This window comes from Ursus americanus, chromosome 10, assembly GCF_024610735.1.
Source record: "Ursus americanus isolate L20-20 chromosome 10, mUrsAme1.1.p, whole genome shotgun sequence".
Taxonomy (NCBI): domain Eukaryota; kingdom Metazoa; phylum Chordata; class Mammalia; order Carnivora; family Ursidae; genus Ursus; species Ursus americanus.
In genome coordinates this window covers 48,125,298-48,151,159 of record NC_142136.1, presented here as the reverse complement: position 1 = coordinate 48,151,159, position 25,862 = coordinate 48,125,298, and positions in this window count along the sequence as shown.

The window sequence follows — 25,862 nt, the reverse complement described above, 5'->3', positions numbered from 1 at the left end:
AGAGCTCCAGAGCGCACGCGAACCACACTGAAACAGGGAGCTAGGCAGTGCCCACGGGAACGGGGGGCAGCTAGCGGTGTTGGAAGCACAAAGGACAGAGATGTGCTGGCCCTGGAGGTGAGGGCTGGGAGAGCGGCTGTGGGGCGCACAACCCAAGACGGTGCAAGGTTTTAGCTCCACTGACAGAAACAGAGTTAAAGAGGCCAAGAGAGCTCAGTGGAGAGCAGACTGCAATCTCTCTGTTCTGAGACAGAGGCTGGGATATGGCCACTGCTGCTCTGACTCTCAGAAGGGTCACAGAAAACCACCAGGAAAAGCCGCCAGAGAACAAAAGCCCGGAAATACCAGCTCAAATTGTGCCCATCCCTATCCCCCCTCACAGGGGACAGGGTGACTCTACCCAAACAGGGTTGCCTGAGTATCAGCACGGCAGGCCCCTCCCCCAGAAGGTAGGCTGAAAAATCAAGAAGCCCAAATCCCTAAGGTCCCTATAAAACAAGTGCACACTGCCTGGGTCTTGGTCAATAATTTGGGCTCTGGGCATCCCTGCAACCTCTCCTCATCAGAATGAGGAGGAGGAGAAATTTCCCCCAACAAAGAAAAGACAATGAGTCTGTGACCTCTGCCACAGAACTGATGGATATGGATATAACCAAATTGTCAGAAATGGAGTTCAGAGTAACAATGGTCGAGATGATGTGTAGGCTTGAAAAATATTAACAAAAATATTAACGAGAATATAGAATTTCTAAGGGCAGAAATGAGAGCAAATCTGGCAGAAATTAAAAATGCTATGAATCAAATGCAGTCTAAACTAGACGCTCTGATGGCCAGGGTTAATGAAGCAGAAGAACGAATTAGCGAATTGGAGGATGGAATGGTAGAAGAGAAAGTTAAAACAGAAACTTGGCTCAAAAAATCCAATCTCAAGAATGTAGATTATGGGAGATCACTGACTCAATGAAACTTTCCAATGTCAGAATCATCAGCATCCCCAAGGGGGTGGAGAAAGAGAGAGGTCTAGAAGAGATATTTGAACAAATTATAGCTGAGAACTTCCCTAATCTGGCAAAGGAAACAAGCATTCATGTCCAAGAGGCAGAGAGGACCCCTCCCAAGGTCAATGACAACAGACCTACACAACATCACGTCATGGTGCAATTCACAAATATTAGATCCAAGGATACAGTATTGAAAGTGGCCAGGGGGAAGAAAATCCTTACGTACAGAGGGAAAAGTATCAGAATAACATCAGACCTGTCTACAGAGACCTGGCAGGCCAGGAAGGGTTGGCAGGGTATTTTCAAAGCTCTATCTGAGAAGAACATGCAACCAAAGATCCTTTCTCCAGCAAGGCTGTCATTCAGAATGGATGGAGAGATAAGGACCTTCCATGATCGGTAGAAACTGAACCAAATTTGTAACCATGAAACCAGCCCTACAGGAGATTTTGGGGGGAATCTATAAAAGTAAAAAGATCCCAAGAGTGATACAGAGCAGAAATTTACAATCTATAGAAACAAAGACTTCACAGGCAACATGACATAATTAAAATCATCTCTCTCAATAATCACTCTCAATGTGAGTGGCCTAAGTGCTCCCATAAAGTGCCACAGGGTTGCAGATTGGATAAAAAGACATGACCCATCCATTTGCTGTCTATAAGAAACTCATTTTGAACCTAAAGATACATCCAGACTGAAAGTGAAGGCATGGAAAACCATTCTTCATGACAATGGACCTCAAAAGAAAGCTGGAGTAGCAATTCTCATATCAGACAGATTAGATTTTAAGCTAAAGACTGTAGTTAGAGATACAGAAGGACACTATATTATTCTTAAAGGATGTATGCAACAAGTGGATATGACAATTATAAATATCTATGCCCCCAACAGGGGAGCAGCAAGATACACAAGCCAACTCTTAACCAGAATAAAGAGACATATAGATAATAATACATTAATAGTAGGGAACCTCAACACCCCATTCTCAGCAATAGACAGATCACCTAAGCAGAAAATCAACAAAGAAACAAGAGCTTTGAATCACATGCTGGACCAGATGGACCTCATAGATATATACAGAACACTTATTCTTTTCGAATGCACATGGAACTTTCTCCAGAATAGACCATATACTGGGGTCATAAAACAGGTCTCAACCGGTACCAAAAGACTGAGATTATTCCCTGCATATTCTCAGACCACAATGCTTTGAAACTGGAACTCAATCACAAGGAAAAATTTGGAAGAAACTCAAACACTTGGAAACTAAGAACCATCCTGCTCAAGAATGATTGGGTAAACCAGGAAATTAAAAATCAGTTTAAACAATTTTTGGAGACCAATGAGAATGAAAACAATATCGGTCCAAAACCTATGGGACACTGCAAAGGCGATCCTAAGGGGAAAATACATAGCCATCTAAGCCTCACTCAAAAGAATAGAAAAATCTAAAATGCAGTTTTTATATTCTCACCTCAAGAAGCTGGAGCTGGAACAGAAGAACAGGCCTAACCCATGCACGAGAAGGCAGTTGATCAAGATTAGAGCAGATAATGAATTAGAAACCAGGAGCACAGTAGAGCAGATCAACAGAACTAGAAGCTGGTTCTTTGAAAGAATAAATAAGATCAATAAGCCACTGGCCAGACTTATTCAAAAGAATAGAGAAAGGACACAAATTAATAAAATTAAGAATGAAAGGGGAGAGATCACAACCAACACCAATGAAATAGAAAGGATTATTAGAAACTTTTATCAACAGCTTTATGCTAATAAATTAAACAACCTGGAAGAAATGGATGCCTTCCTGGAAAACTATAAACTACCAAGACTGAAACAAGAAGAAATTGATTATTTAAACAGACCAATTAATTATGAAGAGATTGAGGCAGTGATCAAAAACCTCCCTAAAAGCAAGAGTCCAGGGCCTGACGGATTCCCTGGGGAATTCTACCAAACATTAAAGAAGAAATAATACCTATTCTCCTGAAGCTGTTTCAAAAAATAGAAACAGAAGGAAAACTACCAAACCCATTCTATGAGGCCAGTATTCCTTGATCCCCAAACCAGACAAAGACCCCATCAAAAAGGAGAATTACAGACCGATATCCCTGATGAATATGGATGCCAAAATTCTCAACAAGATCCTAGCTAATAGGATCCAACAGTACATTAAAAGGATTATCCATCATGACCAAGTGGGATTCATCCTTGGGATGCAAGGCTGGTTCAACATTGACAAATCGATCAGCGTGATACATCATATCAACAAGAAAAGAGTCAAGAACCATATGATCCTCTCAACTGATGCAGAAAAAGCATTTGACAAAATACGGCATCCTTTCCTAATTAAAACCCTTCAGAGTGTAGGGATAGAGGGTACATTCCTCAATTTCATAAAAACCATCTATGAAAAGCCTACAGTGAATATAATTCTCAATGGGGAAAAGCTGAAAGCCTTTCCCTTAAGATCAGGAACACGACAAGGATGCCCACTCTCACCATTATTATTCAACATAGTACTAGAAGTCCTTGCAACAGCAATCACACAACAAAAAGGGATAAAAGGTATCCAAATTGGCAAGTCAAACTGTCTCTCTTCACCGATGACATGATACTCTATATGGAAAACCCAAAAGACTCCACCCCCAAACTACTAGAAGTTATAGAGCAATTCAGTAATGTGGCGGGATACAAAATCAATGCTCAGAAATCAGTTGCATTTCTATACATGAACAATGAGACTGAAGAAAGAGAAATTAGGGAATCCATTCCATTTACAATAGCACCAAAAGTCATATGTTATCTCGGAATTAACTTAACCAGAGACATAAAGGATCTATATTCTAGAAACTGCAAATCACTCTTGAAAGACACTGAAGAAGACACAAAAAGATGGAAAAATATTCCATGCTCATGGATTGGAACAATAAACATAGTTAAAATGTCTATGCTACCCAGAGCAATCTACACTTTCAATGACATCCCAATCAAAATACCAATGACATTTTTCAAAGAACTGGAACAAACAGCCCTTAAATTTGTGTGGAACCAGAAAAGGCCCCGAATCGCCAAGGAATTGTTGAAAAGGAAAAACAAAGCTGGGGGCATCACGTTGCCGGATTTCAAGCTATACTACAAAGCTGTGATCACAAAGACAGCATGGTACTGGCACAAAAACAGAGACATAGACCAATGGAACAGAATAGAGAACCCAGAAATGGACCCAGCTCTTTGGGCAACTAATCTTTGACAAAGCAGGAAAAAACATCCAGTGGAAAAAAGAGAATCTCTTCAATAAATGGTGCTGGGGAAATTGGACAGCTACATGCAAAAGAATGAAACTTGATCATTCTCTCGCACCATACACAAAGATAAACTCCAAATGGATAAAAGACCTCGATGTGAGACAGGAATCCATCAAAATCCTAGAGGAGAACATAGGCTGCAACCTCTTTGACATCGGCCACAGCAACTTCTTTCATGACACATCTCCAAAGGCAAGAGAAACAAAAGAAAAAATGAACTTGTGGGACTTCATCAAGATAAAAAGCTTCTGCACAGCCAAGGAAACCGTCAAAAAAACTAAGAGGCAGCCCACAGAATGGGAGAAGATATTTGCAAATGACACTACAGATAAAAGACTGGTATCCAATATCTACAAAGAACTTCTCAAACTCAATACACGTGAAACAAATAATCAAATCAAAAAATGGGCAGAAGATATGAACAGACACTTTTCCAATGAAAACATACAAATGGCTAACAGACACATGAAAAAATGTCAAAATCATTAGCCATCAGGGAAATTCAAATCAAAACCACATGGAGATACCACCTTATGCCAGTTAGAATGGCAAAAATTGACAAGGCAGGAAACAACAAATGTTGGAGAGTATGTGGAGAAAGGGGATCCCTCTTACACTGTTGGTGGGAATGCAAGTTGGTACAGCCACTTTGGAAAACAGTGTGGAGGTCCCTTAAAAAGTTAAAAATTGAGCTACCCTATGATGCAGCAATTGCACTACTGGGTATTTACCCCAAAGATACAGACGTAGTGAAGAGAAGGCCCATAGGCATCCCAATGTTCATAGAAGCATTATCCACAATAGCTAAATTGTGGAAGGAGCCGAGATGCCCTTCAACAGATGACTGGGTTAAGAAGATGTGGTCCATATCTACAATGGAATATTACTCAGCCATCAGAAAGAACGATTACCCAACTTTTGCAGCAACATGGACAGGACTGGAGGAGATTATGCTAAGTGAAATAAGTGAGGCAGAGAAAGACAATTATCATATGGTTTCACTCATTTATGGAACATAAAAAACAGGAAGATTGGTAAGAGAAGGAAGGGAATAATGAAGGGGGAAAACAGAAGGGGGAATGAACCATGAGAGACTGTGGGCTCTGGGAAACAAACTGAAGGCTTCAGAGGGGAGGAGGGTGGGGGATTGGGATAGGCCAGTGATGGGTATTAAGGAGGGCACATATTGTATGGTGCACTGGGTGTTATACGCAAATAATGAATCATGGAACATCAAAAACTAAAGATATACTGTATGATGACTAACATAACAAAATAAAAATTATCATTAAAAAATTTTTAAAAAATAAATGCTGAGTCATAGTTCGTTGTATGTCTGTATCACATATTATTTACATATTTATCCATTGGTGGACATTTGGGTTGTTTGTGATTCTTGGATATTTTAAATAGTGCTGCTATGAAGATGAGTGTGAAAATATGTCTTTGAGATCCTACTTTCTATTCTTTTGGATATACACCCAGAGCCAGCATATGCTGGACCATATGCTAGTTCTACTTTTAATATTTTGAGAAATTTCCATATTGTTTTCACCATTTTTATAATTGTGCCAATTGTGTATAAGCATTTCACTTCTCCACATCCTTACTTCTTTATATTTTGTGTGTGTGTGTGTGTGTGTGTGTGTGTGTGTGTGTGTTTTCTAGCCATCCTAATGGGTATTCAGTGATATCTCATGGTTTTGATTTGCATTTGTCTGATGAATAGTAATGTTGAGCATCTTTTCATATCTGTTAGCATTTGTGTATTGTCTTTGGAGAAATGTCTACTCAAGTCTGCCTACTTTCTAATTTGGTCATTTGACTTTTTAATGTTGTTATAGATGTCTTTTATATATTTCAGATATTAACAAATATATTAGATATGTGATTTGCAAATATTTTATCCCATTCCAAATGTTGTCATTTCACTCTGTTGATTGAATGCTTTGGTGAACAAAATTTTTAAGTTTGATGTAGTCCCATTTGTCTATTTTTGGTTTTGTGCCTGTTCTTTTGATGTCTTTAGATAAAATAAATTGCCAAGTCCAATGTCATGAAGCTTTTGTTCCATGTTTTCTTCTAGGGATTTTCTAGTTTTGGGTCTTATATTCAGATCTTTAGTTCATTTTGAGTTTTTATATATGATGCAAAATAAGAATCCGACTTCATTCTTTTGTATGTGGATATCCACTTTTTCTGTAAAATTTGTTGAAGAAACTGTCTTTACCCCATTCTGTAGTCTTGGCATGCTGTCAAAGATCCTTTGACCATACATATGTGAGTTTATTTCTGTACTCTGTATTCTATGCCATTGACTTATTGTGACTTCTTTCACCTATTGATTGTTAAATAGTATGTTGTTTAATTTTCACATATTTATGGATTTTCCAGTTTTCTTTGTGCTATTAATTTCTAGTTTCATTCTTCTGTGATCAGTAAAATATTTTGTGTGATTTAAATCTTCTTGAATTTGTCAAGAATTGCTTGTGACCTAACATTATGTCTATCCTAGAGAATGTCCCATGTGCATTTGAGAAGCATGTATATTCTGCTGTTATTTGGTGGAGGGTTCTGTATAAGTCTGCTAGTTCCAATTGGTCTATAGTTTTGATCAAGTCCTATTTCCTTACTGATGTTCTTTCTGGTTGTTCAATTTATTGTTGAAAGTGGAATATTGAAATATCCTAATATTATCTTGTTGATGTCTGTTTCTCCCCTCAATTCTATTAAAGTTTGTTTCATATATTTAGTAGCTCTGAAGTTTGGTGTATAGATATTAATAATTGTTATATTTTCTTGGTGAATTGACACTTTTATTATTATGTAATGTCCTTCTTTGACTCTTGTAAGTTTTTAAGTTAAAGTTTATGTTAGAGTGATGTTAGTTAGTATAGCCACTTCTGCTCTCTTTTGGTTCCCATTTTCATGGATTTTTAAAAATCCTTTCCTTTATTCTTTATCCATTTTTATCCTTTCATTTTTAGCCTATGTGTGTCCTTAAATCTCAATCGAATGTCTTGTGGACAAGATTCCTTATAGTTGGATCCTGTTGTTTTATTCATTTAGCCATTCTCTGCCTTTATTGGAGAATTTAGCCCATTTGTATTTAAGGTAAAGGTAGGGAAGAAGTTACTATTGTCATTTTGCTGTCTTCTGTATGTTTTATAGCTTTTTTGTTTCTTCTTTCCTTTCCTTTCTTAGTGCCTTCTTTTGTGTTTAGTTGATATTTTGTAGTGATATCCTTTCATCCCCTTCTCATTTCCCTGTCAATTATGAGAAACCCAGAATAATACAAATGGAGAAGCATCATCTCAAAGTGCCTCTAAGAGATCAGAGAATCATGTGTTCTCATTTGCCCAATTATTCTCATTACACAAAAGTATTTCTCCATTCTCATCTTTAAGAAACCAAACTCTCTTCTAGATGCCAAGACGTAGGTAACTTTTCAACATTTTTTCTGTAAATTCTAACTTTCAGAACATGGACTTCTCATGAATAATAATAAATTTTCAAAATGAAAGAGAGGAGAAGGAGAAAAAGCAGTTAAGTCAGAAGGAGGATCATGTCTGAAGGCCTTATTAAGGTTATAAAACTTTAAAAGAAACATTAGAGAGCTAGTTAGGTTAGAATTTAGAAAAAGTTTGAGAGAGAGTGACATAAAATTAAGGTGGCAAAGAGTGAGATCATACAATGCCCAGCAAATTTGGTGACCATTAATTCCATCTTAAATGGTCCATGTCAATCCTGGTTTACACCTGTTGTCTTAGCATAATTATTTAAAGGTGTTTTTTTTTTTTCACTCTAAAGTGTCTCGGTTTGTAAAACAGTTTTTGGGGTTTTTTTGTCTGATGGTCACAGATTTATTTTGATACTTTTAAGTGTATGAGGAACCATAGTGATAGATGATTTTAACATTATTCCACAAAAAGATAATAAAACCTAAGGTTTTCAGAATCCTGGCCAGTGTCCAATAACTAATTAGTAGAGTTTAATAACCAACATGTTTTTTTTTTCCCAATGGAGAAATATCTTGCTTCTGACCTTAATATTCCACTGACACTCCCAAGTTCACAATGACGTTCTTGTCATTAAATCCATTGATCCCTTCTATACTTTTATTACGATCTGGATAGAATGTGGCATTTTGGTCCATCCTAGTCTTCATAGTCACCTGTACTTTATTTATCCACATTGTTGAGTTCCACAGTGTTGATGATGAGAAGAGAAAAAAGTAACAATTGTGGTACACAAAGGGATGCCCATGAGAGAAAAGGAAAAAAATGATATAATGTATGGGTGAGGAAGTTAAATAAAGTGGGCTTCTCACAAATATGTTTAATGCTAATGTGGTTAAAAGGACTGAGAAATGTCCATTGTGTTTAGTAGACATGACTCGATATTCCATCTAGAGAAAATTTAGTACAGTCAGGAGAAGAGGTAATTCTGATTTCTGTGTATTAAAGAATGGATAGCTGTTGAACATAAAGAGTCCACAAAATAGAAGAATTCCCAAAAACAATTGGCTGTATGGGAAATAAAAAGGTGAGTCATGGGAAAGTAAGTATTGAAAGAGGGAAGATAAAAAAAATATGTTCAAAGATAGATAGATTCGAAGTTTAGATGCTGATGTAAGTTCTATCTCATAGCTTTTCTTTTCTCTGTAAAATAGACACCACTTCTGAGTGAGATAAGCAAGGAAAGAAGGGTCCGGAATTCAGAGTTGGTTTGAAATAGTGATTCCAAGAGGTAGAAAGGATGACAATAGAAATGTATTAGAATTATCAGTTGCCAGTGGTGATCGTGAGTTTACAGTGTTACACATCAACCAGGGTTGCCTTAGAATGCAGCAGTTTGGGAATAGGTATAAAAGTGATACATGGTGGAAAAACAATCCAAGGTTAGTATTCTGCCAGTCAGATACTATGGAAGAAAATTAAAGTCAAGGAAGTTTAGCATTCAGGTGTATATCTTATGTATTTATTAATATTGAAAGAATATATTAACAATCTCCACCTGGCTTAGCTGACTCTAAATAATGTTATAAGCATTTTCTTGTATAGCTTTATGCAACAATGTATCCTAATATTGATCATATTAGCTTCCTAGGTTGAAGTTGGTCTACCATGGTAGGGACTCTGTTACCAGAAAGACATTAATTTTAATGCCAACTCTGAGGCTTATTCATTTATGCTCTTCCCTGCTACCCTCTCTTAAATTAGGCAGTACATTAACTCTTCACCATTCTAAGAGGAGGCAGCAAGGTTTGGAAGGAATTAGGTATTGTACAGATGAATTTCAATGATGGAGGGGAAAGGATGAAGACATTTATAAGCACTAGTCAGAACCTAGGGAGAGCAGGACAGTGCAAAAGCATTAGAGGAGATATGTATGTAGTTGGAAACAAACAGTTATTCTTGCAAAAACATATTCTTTCAAAGGAAGCAAAGAGTATCTAAATATGTATAAATAACATTGAGAGATTAATTTATCCATGACAAATGTCTTCTAGTTTTGTTATAATGGCATATATATTCGAAGTAAATCTATTACCATAATTTATCTTATCTACAAACAGCACAGAATTAGTTAAATATGTCTTTTAGTTAGTCTTTTAAATGATTTTATTTTGTACTCTGAAACATGTTGTGAACATCAAGACACTGTTTCGTTTCTTAGTGAAGTGCATATTTTAAATGCATGATTAATATATTTCAAATGCTTTAGAATTTCGAAAGAGTATTTCAAATAGTATCCAGATACTTTTATTTTCCTATTGCATTTTTAACAATAGTGAGTATTTCAAAGCAGAAATTCCCTTGACCATGTTGCTGTCTTGCATACATACATTTTATCTAATGTATACAATTGCCAAATATTTTCACATTATTGTATTTCAGTGAGAAGAAACATAGAGAAAAAATATGCATGATTAGTAAAAAAGAAAACAGAGCTAAAACTTGAGCTTAAGTCTGAAAGAATCTGCTTTGCTTTTAAGTTGATTACATTCTGCAAAAGAAATTATTTTGAGCTTGCACTCTGTGTTCTAAATTACATAAACGTGGCCTGCTATTTAAAACTGTTAATTTTTAAAAATCTTTCTGATTAATCTTATTGAAATTATTTTGAGAAAAATACAAATCAACTTTTCATAACTTTTTTTAACCTTTCTTGTCTTTATCCTAAAACTTGATGTTTAAAAAAAAAGGAATATAAGAGGGTCTTTATTCTAATCTGTGCCTTTTCCTATGACTGAGTTAATATCTCAGATCCCTAGGACCTACACTGCATAGTGAATCATTAATTCAAATTGTTTGCTATGACCTCATTTTTTAAATAAGATTAAAACATTTAATCTTAAAATAAGTAAGGACATTGTTACAGTGTTATATATGATGTAGTAATTCAGCAACATATTTCTCAATCTTTTAAATGAGAGTCTTTGGATAAGACAATATTATGTTTATGTGTTCATAAATTATAGGAGTAATTTTGTAAGCAATTGATACGAAGTTTCTATCATTCAATTTTCTAAAATACACCAACCAGTTGGTATTTTTTTCTTTTATATGATTGGGAAATTATCTGTCCGTATTCAGTCATATTTCCCGTGTTACTCAGCATGTGACTGTGAGGTTAGGTAGCTGAAGTTGAAAAGGAGGACAAGTTTGTTGAGTGAACCAAAAGGCTATGCTTTTAGCCAGCAATCAACTAGTGGAGCAACATTAAGAATGTTGGAAGGAATAGGGATGAAGAAGAAAAATCATGGGTTAAAGTATTTAAGAAATGAAAGAGTAAATAGAGGTCAGCCAGTAAAGTAAGGAAGAAACCAAATATCAGAGGTCTAATGGGATTTTTTTTTTTTTTAATGAAAAGAAATGCTTTGCAAGTCTCAAAAGGGAGCTTGGAGGAAAATGCCAAACCTCTTTTTCCTGACACATGTGAGGCGTGAGAAGAATATGAATCTTCTCTTGAAAGGGCTGCAGGGGCAACAATTTCATCCATTATAATCAGGTTTTATTTCAGGGAAGTAAGGAAAATATTTAAACAAGAGTTTAAATGTTTCCAAATAGTTGTATTTTGAAATTACAGAGCAAGAATTTCAAGAAATTTGCATGGAAGGAAGAAGATGGAGAATTTCCAGACTAGGGGACATGTTCAGAGTTATGTAGGAAATGAGCCTACTGTGATAATGAGCTTATGGGTTAGAAGACATGTCTGTTGAGTACTTAGTACCTGGTACAGTGTCTAGCACAAAATTGGCGCATAGAAATATTTATTGATAACAATCAAATAAAAAAACAATTTACCTTTATAATATTGTGATTGCCAACTATTAAACATCCAGTAACAAATGCTTTGAAATGTGTAAGTAAACAATGGTTCTTATCTGTCATTTATAAGGACTTTATTCTTTATGGCAAACCAAATGGTTTCCCCAATTTGAGCAACATTTAAATTGTGTTTAGGTTTTGGAGGGGAGTCTTCATTTTAAAATATATGCAAGCTAGTTGATACTAAATTGGCCCTAGTTTGTGAGTACAATGCTAATGTGTTGACATAAATGATGTGAGAAACCTGAATCTGAGACTGAGTAGGTCAATTTACTCACAGACACCTCCTGGCCAAAAACAAAACAAAACAAAACAAATCCCACTATTTAATAACATCTTAACCATCATTAAAGGAGGGTGGTCTCACGTTACCTTTCATTGATCAATCAAAATGTGTTGTGACCGCTGTGGAGTACTGGAATTCCTTTAGATTGTGTGCGCTCATCAGATAGGCATAGACAACCATTAACTGTAATTGTGGTAGCATTATGCAGAGCAACACAATGAATATTTAAACTCCTACATATGTGGACAGAAGCCAGAACAAAGCACAGAAAGTATCTTTATGTCATTATTCCAGATTAGGGATAAGTCAAATGATGACTCATTTAATATTAATAACTACTACAGATGCCATGAAGAATAAATATTGAATGCCCTGTTGAGCCTATTGTTGTATCTTAAACTTTGTTGACAGCATCATTTTGAAATTCACTCTCCGGTAGCCAGCCACCATATTATTTCATCTCTATTTTCTAATTTACAGTCAACATACTTAATTATTCACAGTAACTTCATGTGAATTTTATTAAATCCCTTCACTTACCAAAGAGAAAACTGAGGAACAGAGAGGAAGGTCACAGAGCCAAGAAATAACAAGATTTGAGTCCATACCTGCTAGTTCTCTGTTCGGTGTTTTTACAGTTCTCCCTCCTTTCAATTCGGTTGTACATGTTGATCTGTGCAGGCTGTTTCGTGTGACAAAGATGAAAGAGTCAGGGATCAGTTCTGACGGCGTTTTAAAAGTCAGGAGGGATGAAGTGAGACAATGCTTGTACTATTAAATTTTGGAATATGATGGCTGTGAAGAATAAAGCAAATATACCCAGAGTTCAAAGTATAATGCAATCCCATTAAACTAGGAATGTCGGGAAAGAGGTCAGTGGTTGTGACTGACGCGGCCTTAAATGATGGACAGGATTAACCACGAGGAATGTAGTTTTCAGATAGTGGAGTAATAGAGCCAACAGCAGGAAGGAGGGGAGAGGTTAAGAGCGAGTATTTTGTGGGAACATGAGAACTAGGTCATATTGAAGATTGGAGGAATAGCTTGACATGAGGTTGGAAAAATACACTGGAGCAATATTTGGAAGTTAAAAATATTTGGAATGTATTTAGGAATTAAAATATGACAAGTATGCAGGGTGGGTTCCAGTTGGAACATAAAGGTTTATGAAGAGAAAATAATGGGGAGGAGTTAGCTGAAATACTTAAATGACAATAACTTGAATAGATTGTAAATATTATAGCTAGTTTTATATATTTATGTATATTATATATGGTTATCTAGTTATTATTTTATTTATTTTTATAATTGGTTCAGAAATCACAATGATATAGAACAGATATGTCAAGAATTTTCCTCCCTGGGGTGCCTGGGTGGCACAGCGGTTAAGCGTCTGCCTTCGGCTCAGGGCGTGATCCCGGCGTTATGGGATCGAGCCCCACATCGGGCTCCTCCGCTGGAAGCCTGCTTCTTCCTCTCCCACTCCCCCTGCTTGTGTTCCCTCTCTCACTGGCTGTCTCTATCTCTGTCGAATTAATAAATAAAATCTTAAAAAAAAAAAAAAGAATTTTCCTCCCTATGCGCCCCTGCCTATCCATTTATCTTTGCACAGATTTATCATTTTTATTCGTCTCCTGTGAATAATTTGGTGTTTCTACTAATATGTGCAAACATGGCTATATATCCTTATTTTATTTTCTTACACAAATGAGATAATACTACATATACTATTCAATAATTAATAATTTCTGAACTTCTCTCTATGTAGGTATAGAGAAGTCTTTCTTACTCTTTTTATTGACGTATATTAACTTACAATGTTATATTAGTTTCAGGTGAACGGTATAGTCATTCAACAATTCTATCCATTACTCAGTGCTCATCACCGTAAATGTACTCTTAATCCCTTTTATCTGTTTCACCCACTTACCCTCCAGCAACCAGCAGTTCTCTTATTGGAGAGTCTATTTTTTGTTGTTTGTTTGTCTCTTTTATACTTTGTTAGTTTATTTTGTTTCTTAAATTCCACATATGAAGTTATATGGTATTTGTCTTTCTCTGACTGACTTATTTTATTTAGCGTTCTGCCCTCTAGATCTATCCCTATTGCTGAAAGTGGCAAGATCTCATTCTTTTTCATGGCAGAGTAATATTCTGGAGTGTGTATATATGTGTGTGTGTGTGTGTGTGTGTGTGTGTGTGTGTCACATCTTCTTTATCTATGGATGGACACTTGGGTTGCATCCATAATTTGGCTACTGTAAATAATGCTTCAATACTCATAGGGCTGTTTATATCTTTTTGAAGTAGTGTTTTTGTTTACTTTGAGTAAATACCTAGTGGCAGAATTACTGGATTGGATGATAATTCCATTTTTAATTTTAATCATATTTTTATTAGATAAATAATAGCACTGTATGTCATTGTGTAGGTTCTTTAACCAGTCCCTTACAAATGTATATGCTTTTCTAATATCTAGTATTATTAATCATGCTGAAATAAATAAAACCATACTCCATTTTGTATGAAAATGTAGGTGTACCTCTAGAATATTTTTTTTCTGAAGTGAAGTTGCTGGGTCAAGAACTGATAGATTTCTAGTTTTGATAGATACTGCCAAATCGCTCTCCCTATTTATCATTTTATACTCTCATTAACAATATGTGAGAGTGTTTCCACCTCCCACCAGGGGAGTGACAGACTTTTGGATGCTGCAATCTGAGGGGTAAGAAATGCTTTATCAACAAAGCTTTAACTTGCATGTCCCTTATTTTGACTGAGGACAAGTATCTTCTCATATGTCTCGGAAGTGTCTTGTATTGCTTTTTTGGTGATCTATTGATTCATGTCCTTTGTTTATTTTTATTAAATTTTTGCTTCTTCCTTTTAATTTTTTAAAAGCTCTCTCATATCAAGTAGATTATCCATTTGTATATGATTTGAGATGTAGATATTTGCACCAGTGTATAGTTTGCCTTTGAATCTAAAATACTTTTATGTAATCAAATTTATCAATTTTTTATTGGATTCTAGATTTGTAGTCAGAATTTAAAAAGCTTCCTAGTTTATAATAGAACACTCTAATATTTTATTCTAGTAACTGTGTGTTTAATATTTGAAACTTTGATACATTTGGAACTTATCCTGGTATACTGTGTGAAGTATTAATCTTATTTTATAATTTTCCACTAAGACTACAGTTTTCCAACACCACAATAAAGAGTACATGAGTCTACAGCTCTGAGTTGTCACAGTTACAACATACTAAGGTCTTATGTATATTTGGATTTGTTTTGGGATTTTTTGTTCTGTTAAATTGTTGATTTTTTTTTTTTACTTGCACCCGGATTATACTGCTTTAATTAAAAAGAATTTGCAGTTAGTTTTAATAGGTTCATGGCCTTTTTTCCTCAGTTTTCCTAAAATATTCTTGGCTGTTTATGCTTTCCATATGAATTTCCAAATGCCTTGTCTAGCTATGGAAAAAGGTTGTTGACATTTTTATTGAAAATCAAATGTAAGTTATAAATTATGAAGATGATGTATTTATGATGTTAAATTTTCCATTCCTAAAATATCAAATGCGTATGTATTTGTTCAGGTCTTCTTTTTTTCCCTCAAAAGTGTTTTAGAATTTTCATCATACATGTCTTATTATGGTTTTTTTCCCTACATGTTTTAACTATTTGGTTACTCTTGAAAACTGGTTCTTCCCACCATTGTCTCTTCTAATGAGTTGGTGTTTGTTGTCATGAAAGCTGTTGCTTTCTCGGAATCTTATTCAACTATGTTGTCATTTTCATCATACTGAGTTTTCAGTGTGTATAATCATATCAATTGCCAAATAGTATTAGTTTTAACTCCTCCTTTCTGAATCTGATATGTTTTCTCTCTTGTCCTTTACATGTCAGATGTTGTCAGGACCCTATTAAAGTATCAGAGGTAGTGGACATCTTTCTATTTTTCCTGGCTTGAGTGGGAAAGCCTCCACTGTATCCTCATTATGAGAGATAAGGGACTTGGAGCTCTGAATAAATATATGTGTGCATATCTATGTACCTGTGTGTGTTTCATGCTAACAGTCCTTCAACACAATTCTTATCACACATATTCAGAATGAGCTTTGGATTGTGTCCAGTGCCTTTCCAGCCTCTTTGAAGATGCTCTTATAATTTTTTCTTAGGTTTATTAATACAAATAATTTTTCTAATTTATTAATATTGAAAACATATGCACAGTATGGAATATACATGGCTATGCTTCACTATTTTTGAACATGCTTCTATATTGTCTACTCATGTTTTGGTTCAGATCATTACATTGATATTTACAAAGTAATATCAATTTATTTGGTTTTCTTTATAGATGCTCCATTATTCTTTCTTTCCAATGTTTCACTTGCTTCCCTAATGTCATTTATGAGACTTTTTTTCTTTTATATGGTGTAGGGACAGTGAGCATTAAATTAATTATTTGTTAATGGTTTTGCTGAATTCTTTTATGAAAGTTTCTGAGCCTGTGGCATTGGTTGGGGCGGGGGATTTCTTGTACTTTTTTTTTTTTATCTTTCATAGAAATTAGAAAAGTTTTGATAAACGTTATTTTTCTTGAAATTTAATATTTCCTTGTGTTTTAACATCTTATTTATATAAGGTGGTATAATGTGAACACATTATTATATATCACTTTTTCCTATGTATCTTTATATTTTGTTTATTTTAATTATGAAAATTTTCTTGATTATGCTAACTTGTATTAAATATTTTTAATTATTTTTAAAGAACCAAGCTTTTTGTTATTTTATGTTATTTTGTTCTAGTGATTTTTTTCATCAACTAACTAAATTCTACTTTTATCTTTATTGAGTTCTTTCTCTTGTTTTCTTCTGGTACAAATTATGATTGTTTTTCTACCTTTTGGAGTTTGATATTTGCCATATTTCATTTCATTTTTTTTAGAAAAAGTATTTGAGGAAAGTTGACATATTTGATATCATTTTTTAAGTTTACCAATTTTCTTCTTTTTACCCTTTTAGCTCAGAATATTGATTCCATAGATCTGTATAAGTTCAATTTTCATTATAATTGATAGAAATGTTGCAAAATATTTGTTTTAATGATACTTGTATTTAGTCATACATTTGTGTGTCAAAAACATCAGAAAGTTTTAGTTTTTGCTTCATTATTTATCCAAAGATTTTTGGTAGAAACATCCCTTAGAAAACATCTTTGAATTTTTACTTCAATTCTTTCTCACAAAAGATTTTGCTTATATGGAGTTTCTATATCTTCTGTATCTTCTATATCTTTGGGCTGCAAGTTTAAGCAAAATATATTTCTAACATCATCTTGTCATATGGCCTTGACAAGTTAGTGATCTCTCTGCATCTCAATTTCCTCATCTGCTAACTGGAAATATTACTAGTAACTATCTTATAGGTTAAATGAGAAGAAATACAAACACATACACATCTATGTGTATTTATTATCTATCTACCCACTCATTTGTGTATCTTTCTACTTGAAGTTATGTTCAAAAAATATCTGGCACTTATCAATTACTACATAAATGGCCCCAATTATGGTTGCTGCTATTATCATCATCAACAGCATCATTATCGTGTTGTCTGTATGTTGATTAAAATGTTTTGGGGGCTCCTGGGTGGCTTGGTCAGTTAAGTGTCTGACTCTTGATTTTGGCTCAGGTCATGATCCCAGGGTTGAGAGATCAAGTCCCGAGTGAGGCTCCATGCTGAGCATGGAGTCTACGTGGGATTTTCTCTCTCCCTCTCCCTCCACCCCTCCACCCCCAACTTGTGCTCAATAAATAAGTAAATAAATAAAATCTTTAGGAAGATATTTTTATTTCCTATGCTTTTGGGCATCTCAATTATTAAGAAAATGATCAAACTGCTTGAGTTAATTTTTACTATGATCTATTTTTTTAACTGAGATTTTACATTTTCAAAAATTCTTTAGTCATCTGAGCATTTGAATTGCACATTTAAAATTTTAAAGACGTTTTTGATCTTATATTTTTATTCTTACAAAACAGTACTGTAAAGAAATACAAGTCACACTTTTTTCTTCTGAAATTTGATGTTTTTAAGATATAAGTAACTTAGTTGTTTTAATCTCCTTCTGCCAAAACTGTCATGGTGCATGAAATCTAGTGTTATAAAATTAACATTTTTCCCAAATGTAAGCTGTTTGGTTTCAAAAGAACTATTTGCCTTGGAAGATTGTTTCATAGGTCTAAAACTTAATTTCAGATCAGCTATGTTACTCAGATATATGGCAATATATCAAATATTTCTTCAGACCTTCAGCAAGCCTCCTATTTACAGATGGCTCCCTAGGGACTGGTTCTATGAAGTACTGAATAATCTTCAAAAATATGGCAAAGTCACATAGCTACAAAAGTTGAAAAGAAAAAAAGCTGGTGAAAAAAAAAATAACCGAAACATTTTAGGAGGTAAGAAATTCAGAGGAAGAACACATAACCCCAATGCATGACAGAATGTTTAATTCTGTTTTGGACTGCCTAACTCAGAAATGCATTAAAGGACAATAAAATTTACCGAAGTATAATGAAAGAATGCTTCAATTTTGAAATTGCCTATATATATATATATATATATATATATATATATATATATATATATATATATAATTTGGGTATAAAAATCAATATCCAAATATTGTAAGCATGATGTGAATGAAACTGGAAAGTCTTTTTATAATGAATTGGTTGTTTATTTTGAAATTGCTCTATTAGAATCTAAAGCCTATTTTTTGAAACTATCATATATTCATAAGGGAGATATAGATGTTTAGGTGAAAATACGGAGTATATAATAAAAGTAAATAAAGATTAAAAAGGGAATGGAAGGAAAGTGACATTCATAGTAATGAAAAAGAAGTTATACTGAGCTAAATTGCACACACTGTCAGAAAAATTAGACTTAAAAAACAGGATTAACTGAATAACCTTCTGCTATTTTGTATAACTTGAGCCATAATGATTGAAACAATAAACAAAACAAAAACAAAAATAAGGAAACATAATTTGTATGTTTTTAAGGTCAACTTGGAAACAAGTGCTGAGAAATTCACAAAAACAATTCTAGCTTCCAAAAATATCAGCTTAAATAATTCATATTTACATCCATTTAAATTCCATGACAAAAATGCTGTAGTTAAGAAAACTATCATTCTCAACCGCATGATTATAATGATTTCAACAGTATATTGCTTTTAGGGTCAAATTTTGGCATAATGTGGATCTCTGAAACTAAAAGATTCCCCCGATGTGTGATGCATGCTCTCAGGACATTTCTCTAGGTTCTAGGGAAAATGGAGCATCCTCACTGACTTTTTTTTTTTCTATATTGGCATTATATTTTTAAAGAAATATTGATAATCTGTGTCCAGAAGAGGGTGACCTAGGAGGTAACGTTTTGCAGTATGAGGAAAAACAAAACAAAACAAAAGCTTTAGAAATGTTTTAAAGGGGAACATCTGAATGTGGTCTTGATAAATCTCATCAAATAATTTTATATCTCAAGAAGAGAAAGTAGATATCATATAAATGAAAGGAGATCTCACATAAATGGGTGGAAAATAGGAACAATTTTGAGTTTGATGCAAGGACCACTAATAAATGTGGGTAAAACAAAGTACTGAGTTCTCTGCCACCAAAGGGTTCAACCAGATGCAGAGTGAATAAGATTCTTATGTTAGGATGAAAGCTGGGATACATTCTTGTATGAATGCATACATTTATTCATTTGTTTTTTTTTTCTTTCAACAAATAACATCTGAATCTTATATCTTATTTCCCTTCTGCTCTGCAGATTCTATAATTCTTCGAAATATTTTACACGTAGAAGACAAAGTTGCCGTCTGAATCACGCTAAGAGCAGAGTAATGAAATAATTACCCATAGCATTTGCTCTAAGTTACTGCTTCTATGTTTTTTAATGTTTTAAATTAATGAACGTTTTAAAGAACGTTCCTGGAATAAGAACTCTTGTTTTCCTATTTCATGAGAAGCTTTTACCATTCTAAGGGAAGTTAGTAATTTTTAAGGAAGCAATAGGATTAACAGTATAAGAATCACTTGAATCAAGTTATTAAATATAGCCTGGGATGCCAAAAGATGGCACAAATTCAATATCTAAAAGAGTATGACCTAGGGGCTCCTGGGTGGCTCAGTTGTTAAGCATCTGCTTTTGGCTCAGGTCATGATCCCAGGGTCTTGGGATTGAACCCCACATTGGGCTCCCTGCTCAGCGGGGAGCCTGCTTCTTCCTCTCCCACTCCCCCTGCTTGTGTTCCCTCTCTCGCTGGCTGTCTCTCTCTCTGTCAAATAAATAAAATCTTTTTAAAAAATAAAATAAAATAATAAAATAAAATAAAAAAGAGTATGACCTAAAAAATGAGTAGGTAGAGCAATGAGAAATACAATTCCCGATCTGGCAGAAGGAAATTATTATTACTATCATTATTAATTGCTAGAACACTTGATGTCTTTGAAGCAGTTTTCAATCCTTTATTAGTTTTTTCACTCGTGACTTCATTTTAAGTGGGTCATAATCATTATTTCACCAATGAGAAAACTATCACAGAAGAAGAGTCAATAATTTATTATATCCTAAGCAAATGAGCCTCAGAAGAAAGATCTAGGCACTGATTTTATTTCCTCTGCTTTTTAAAACCTCATCTTATTCTGATTGGTTAGATCCACTGGGTATAACTGAAAGGATAATTATTATGTAACATGAGGAAACTTTTTTCAACTAAGGGTGAATCCACAAAAGTTAAGATACAATCATCCATGTGTAATTCCTGGAGAACACAAGAATGTTGGACTCAACATTGTACATAAAATTATTTGGGCTGTCACAATCTTTCTGAAAAACTTAAATTAACTTTAGAGTTCAGCTTTCTGCCCTCCAAGCAGAATTTTGACCAAGTATAGACTCAAATTTGTATTACACCTAGATAATAAGGTGCAGAAACTAGAGAGACGCTAAGTGACTATTGAGCTCCGGGGACTTTTAGGAGATCTGTTAATATTAGATGAGCTTTATCTTATTTTGTGGAAAGCTTAAACTATTCCGACCTGAGTCTAGGTTCACCCTTAACGTCTCTTTTCTTTGTTTTTCTTATTTGTAAAATTGAGAGTGATGGCTGTTCACTACAGTGTTTTTTCTTTGTGAGAAATAGATGAAATTGTTCAATTCAAGAACTATGTAGAGTTGCGAATCCATAGCAATCTTTTAGCAATTATAAGGCATTATTTTAATCAATACTTTGTGTCCGTTTTTAAAATAGAATTTTTTTGTAATACATTTTTAATTGAAACTAGTTTTTCACTATAAATAAAATGCCTTATAACCATATGTGGTAGGCAGAATTTCCAAAATGGCCCCTCAAAGTTGTACAGACATTATCCCCAAAATTTGTGACTACAGGAGTTATCATTCCTGTGATCATGTTATGTTACGTGGCTTAGCTGACTTTAAGGTAAGACAATTATTTTGGATTATCTGGGCAGGCCAAATGTAATTATAGGAATGCTCAAAAGCAGAGAGCTTCCTCTGGCTGATATCAGAAGAAGTCAGAAAAATGTGAAGTGTGAATAGAACTCAGTGTGCCCTTGCTGCTTTGAAGATGAAATAGCTGTGTACGAGAAAGGTGAGTGTAGTCTAGGGGCAGAAAGCAGATGCTAGCTGACTACCAGCAAGCAAACAGGGACCTCAGTCCTACAATTGCAAAGAAACTGAATTCTACCAACAACCTGAATAAACTTAGAAATGGCCTTTCTAGGGCCTCCAGATAGCAGCCTCATTCAATCATATTGATTTCCATCTTGTAATACCTGGAACAGATTACCCAGTTGAGCCCACCCAGACTTCCAGCCCAAAGAAACTGTGAGAAAATAAATGTGTCATCTTAAATTGCTCAGTTTGTGGCAATATGTTACACAGCAACAGAAATCAAACACATCATGCTATGTTTATTGTATTAATATACAACTTCTTTGACACCAAAGAAAACCTAAGGATTCAATAGATTCAATATAAATATTTTGTTTACTAATTGGATGTGAATAACATCCATCTAAGTTTAATATACTAGATTTTAGAGTGCAAAGAGACTTTAAGGAACATACAGTCTAGGATGATGAAAATGTAATCACAAAGAATAAATAATTTGCCTTGGCTTGTGATTTCCATCTGTGGGACCTATAACCGTAAGCTACTAAAGAGTTATTAAGACGGGTCTGCAATATATAGCTATCAAATATCATTAATAAGTGAAATAATTATATTCTGTAGCTATTTATAGATGTCTTTCTATTATTCATATACAATTTACCAAGTGAGTTAATTGTATATTTTCATCAGTCATATTCTTGCTCAACCTCTACTGAATGTGCACAGCATACATGTGGGGTGAAAGGTCACAGCTATAAACTTAAGCCCTGACCTATGCCACATGACTGGTCATTTAATGATGTAATTAGAATTCTAGATCCTTTAACTCCAAAGTCCCACATATATACTGTAGTCCACTACACTGCAGAACCTGTTTTTGTCTACATTCTAAATTACAGAGCAGGAGTGATGTCTGCTTGATTATCTTTGTGCTTTGCTTAATGAAGCATTGTGATTGATTAGGAACACCCTGTCCCTCTTCTTAGAGATGTTATTGATTATGGTCAAAGCAAAAACTGTACCAGACAAAGTTAAACAGAAAATGAAGGCTTTATTTAAGACCAATGCAATTTAGGAGAGAGACTGAACTCAACTCCACTAAACCAAAGGGCTGGAGAGTTTGAAAAGATGGGTTGTGGGAATTGTATGCCATCTGTATTTGCCTTATTGATTTTATTCAAATAAAATATAAACTTTTCATAGCTTCATGGTAGGAAGTAGTTTACAGCTTGGAGGAAGACACCCTCAGAAGTTGTGTTTCTATCCTCCCACAGAGACTGGGAGACAGGGACGCTATCTTCCCTGATGAGTACATTTCTAAGGGATATGTCTCAAGTCCTTAAGAAAGGCATTGCTGGATTGTAGAATTGACAAGAGGCTCTCAAAAATACTTATATATCAAAAGGGTAGAGAAAGAATTTTCAAGTTTTTGAAATTAAATGTTCTAAGTAACAAGAGGTGAGGCAACTTGAGTCAGTAGGAAGATGTCTTCAGTTTGGTCAAGCTGTGATGAACTTTAAGACCATCTTGATCACTGCTATCATGTTTGACCCACTCTGCCTTTTCAAAATACTTAATTTCTCAAAGAATATTTATAGATAGATAGATGATAGATAGATAGATAGATAGATAGATAGATAGATAGATAGATGATAGATAGATAGATAGATAGATAGATAGATAGATAGATAGATAGATAGATGATAGACAGACAATGCAGTTTTGCATGGACCAAATCAGACAGGCAATGCAAATTTTAATAATAGACAAAATAGTGGGACATCATGTTAATAATAATTTTTAAAACCTTCTAATTTGGAATCAGTCAATTTTTCTGCAAATGCTTTCTTTACTAAGAATTATGGTATGACAAAAAACACAAAAACTTTCCTTATGACAAGTTGATTTTTTTTTTCTAGGATAATGTGCTTTAGTTTTTTTCTTTTTCCTTTTTTTTTTTTGTTTTTGTTTTTGTTTTGTTTTGTTTGCTCAGTATTTAAAAATAAGACGTGGGATATTTTTATATTTATTCCATGGTAAGATTACAGAAAGGAAATCCCATATTCACTGAGTTTCATACTAATCATTATCAATCAAATGTTTTAAATGTTAGTTTTGGATACATTAGGGAGTACCGTTTTTACTGACTTGAGTTTTCTGGAATTTAAACACAAGAACCTTAAAAATCTAAAGAGTCAAAATGAACCAGATGAGAGGAGACGATATAATCAAGTACAACACAGAGAGCTATACCTCAGGAATGATTAACTCCAGAGAGACTGAGTAAAGATTTGAAAAATTCTCTCCTCAACCCAAATTATTCATTTAATTACTTCACAATGATTGCCATAAACTTCTAATTTGAGTCATCAGATAAAAGGGCAAACACATTTGTTTTCAGTCCCAGTATTTCCGCTTACAAGCTAACATTGAGTCATTAGACCACTTTAGACCTTAGGTTCTTTGTAATGTGGGAGTAATAATAATTATGTCATGTTTGTCTTGATGATTGAACGAGGTCATGTTTTCCATTGCTTAGAATTATGCCAGCATATATTAAGTATTAATTGTTAACAATTATTATTTGAAAACCTTGAGAGTGTGGCTTTTAATGAATAATCATAGAGTAATCATAGACTCTTAGCCAAAGCAGACATCCTCTTTACAATTTCCCTTGCTGGGATCGTCCTCCTCCCATTTACTCCCAGCCCCTGCTAGAACACCTCCGGGACAATGATGTCCACTATTTCACAAGACCATGCATTCCATTCTAACTCCAGTGTCCAAAAATTGTTTCTTAAAATCTGCCTGCCTGTCACAGTTACAAGTTTCATTTCTTGCTCTGGTTCTATATAAAGCAGATACGGAGTAGGTTAATTTGAAATATATTTGCATTGTTTGTCAAATTCATGTTTATAAACATAAACTCTGTTTTGAATTACTATGTAAGATAAAAAGGTTTTTAAAAACCAAACTTCATATCGAACTTTTGCTTGTCACCTTAATATTCAGCATAGCGATGTTTAGCCACAGAATGTCACCCCAGACTCTCTCAGGTGGTTGGCAAGTCCTGCAGTGATGATTGGATGTTGATGTGTCAGATCCCCAAGCACCAGGGATTTTATTTTAGAGATATGACAGAAAGTGATGAATGTCAAAATGTTACAAAGGCAATGTCATTGTTCCATCCGGCTCAGGAGAGATGCTTTCAGAATCCCAGCAGCACCAATTCTGTTCCTATTCAGCCACCACCTTCCAACTTTTGACTTGGACGGTGGGAATAACGGAATCATCTAAAACTTGTGCTTCTAGGATTTTCTGAAAGACAGCAAGAGAATAAGCTCTTACTCAGAATCATCATGTGCTTTGTGTCTAGAAAAAACTGCCAGATTATTTACTTTGCTGTACTTGCAGTTGCTGAAATAAACACACTTGATAGGCTTCAAATAGTGAAGAAACTCATACAGAATGAGAGGTTTAACCTTGGTGACTTTGCCTGTATTTTTCACTTCATACCATCTTTGTGACCTTGATAATCCACAGTTATTGTTTTTATTAAAATAACTTTAGTAACATTTTCTTAAAAACATAGAACTTCATCTGTTCAATGGGGCACGTGGGGGGCCCAGTTTTTAAGTGTCCAACTCTTGGTTTCAGCTCAGGTCATGATCTCAGGGTCCTGGGATCTATCCCCACATCAGGCTCTGCACTCAGCACAAGGTCTGTTTGAGATTCTCTCTGCCTCTCCTCCGGCCCCTCCCACTCATGCATGGGCACTGCTCTCTCTCTCTCTCTCTCTGTAGAATAAATAAATCAGGGGCGCTTGGGTGGCTCAGTCGTGAAGCGTCTGCCTTCGGCTCAGGTCATGATCCCAGGATCCTGGGATCGAGCCCTGCATCGGGCTCCCTGCTTGGTGGGAAGCCTGCTTCTCCCTCTCCCACTCTCCCAGCTTGTACTCCCTCTCTCATTGTCTCTCTGGCAAATAAATAAAATCTTTAAAAAAATAAATAAATAAATCTTTTTTTTTTTAGAGAACTTCATCTGTTCAAGATGATCTCACTAGGTTGACCTTTATACATAGCATCCTCATCCCCGAAATCTTTATAATCACTGCCCTGTATGGCCCTGCCTTCCTCTCAAAGCACTCATCCTGGGCTTTCTGTTCTTGTGTCCCACAGCGTCCTCGGTTTCTTCGTTGCATTTGGC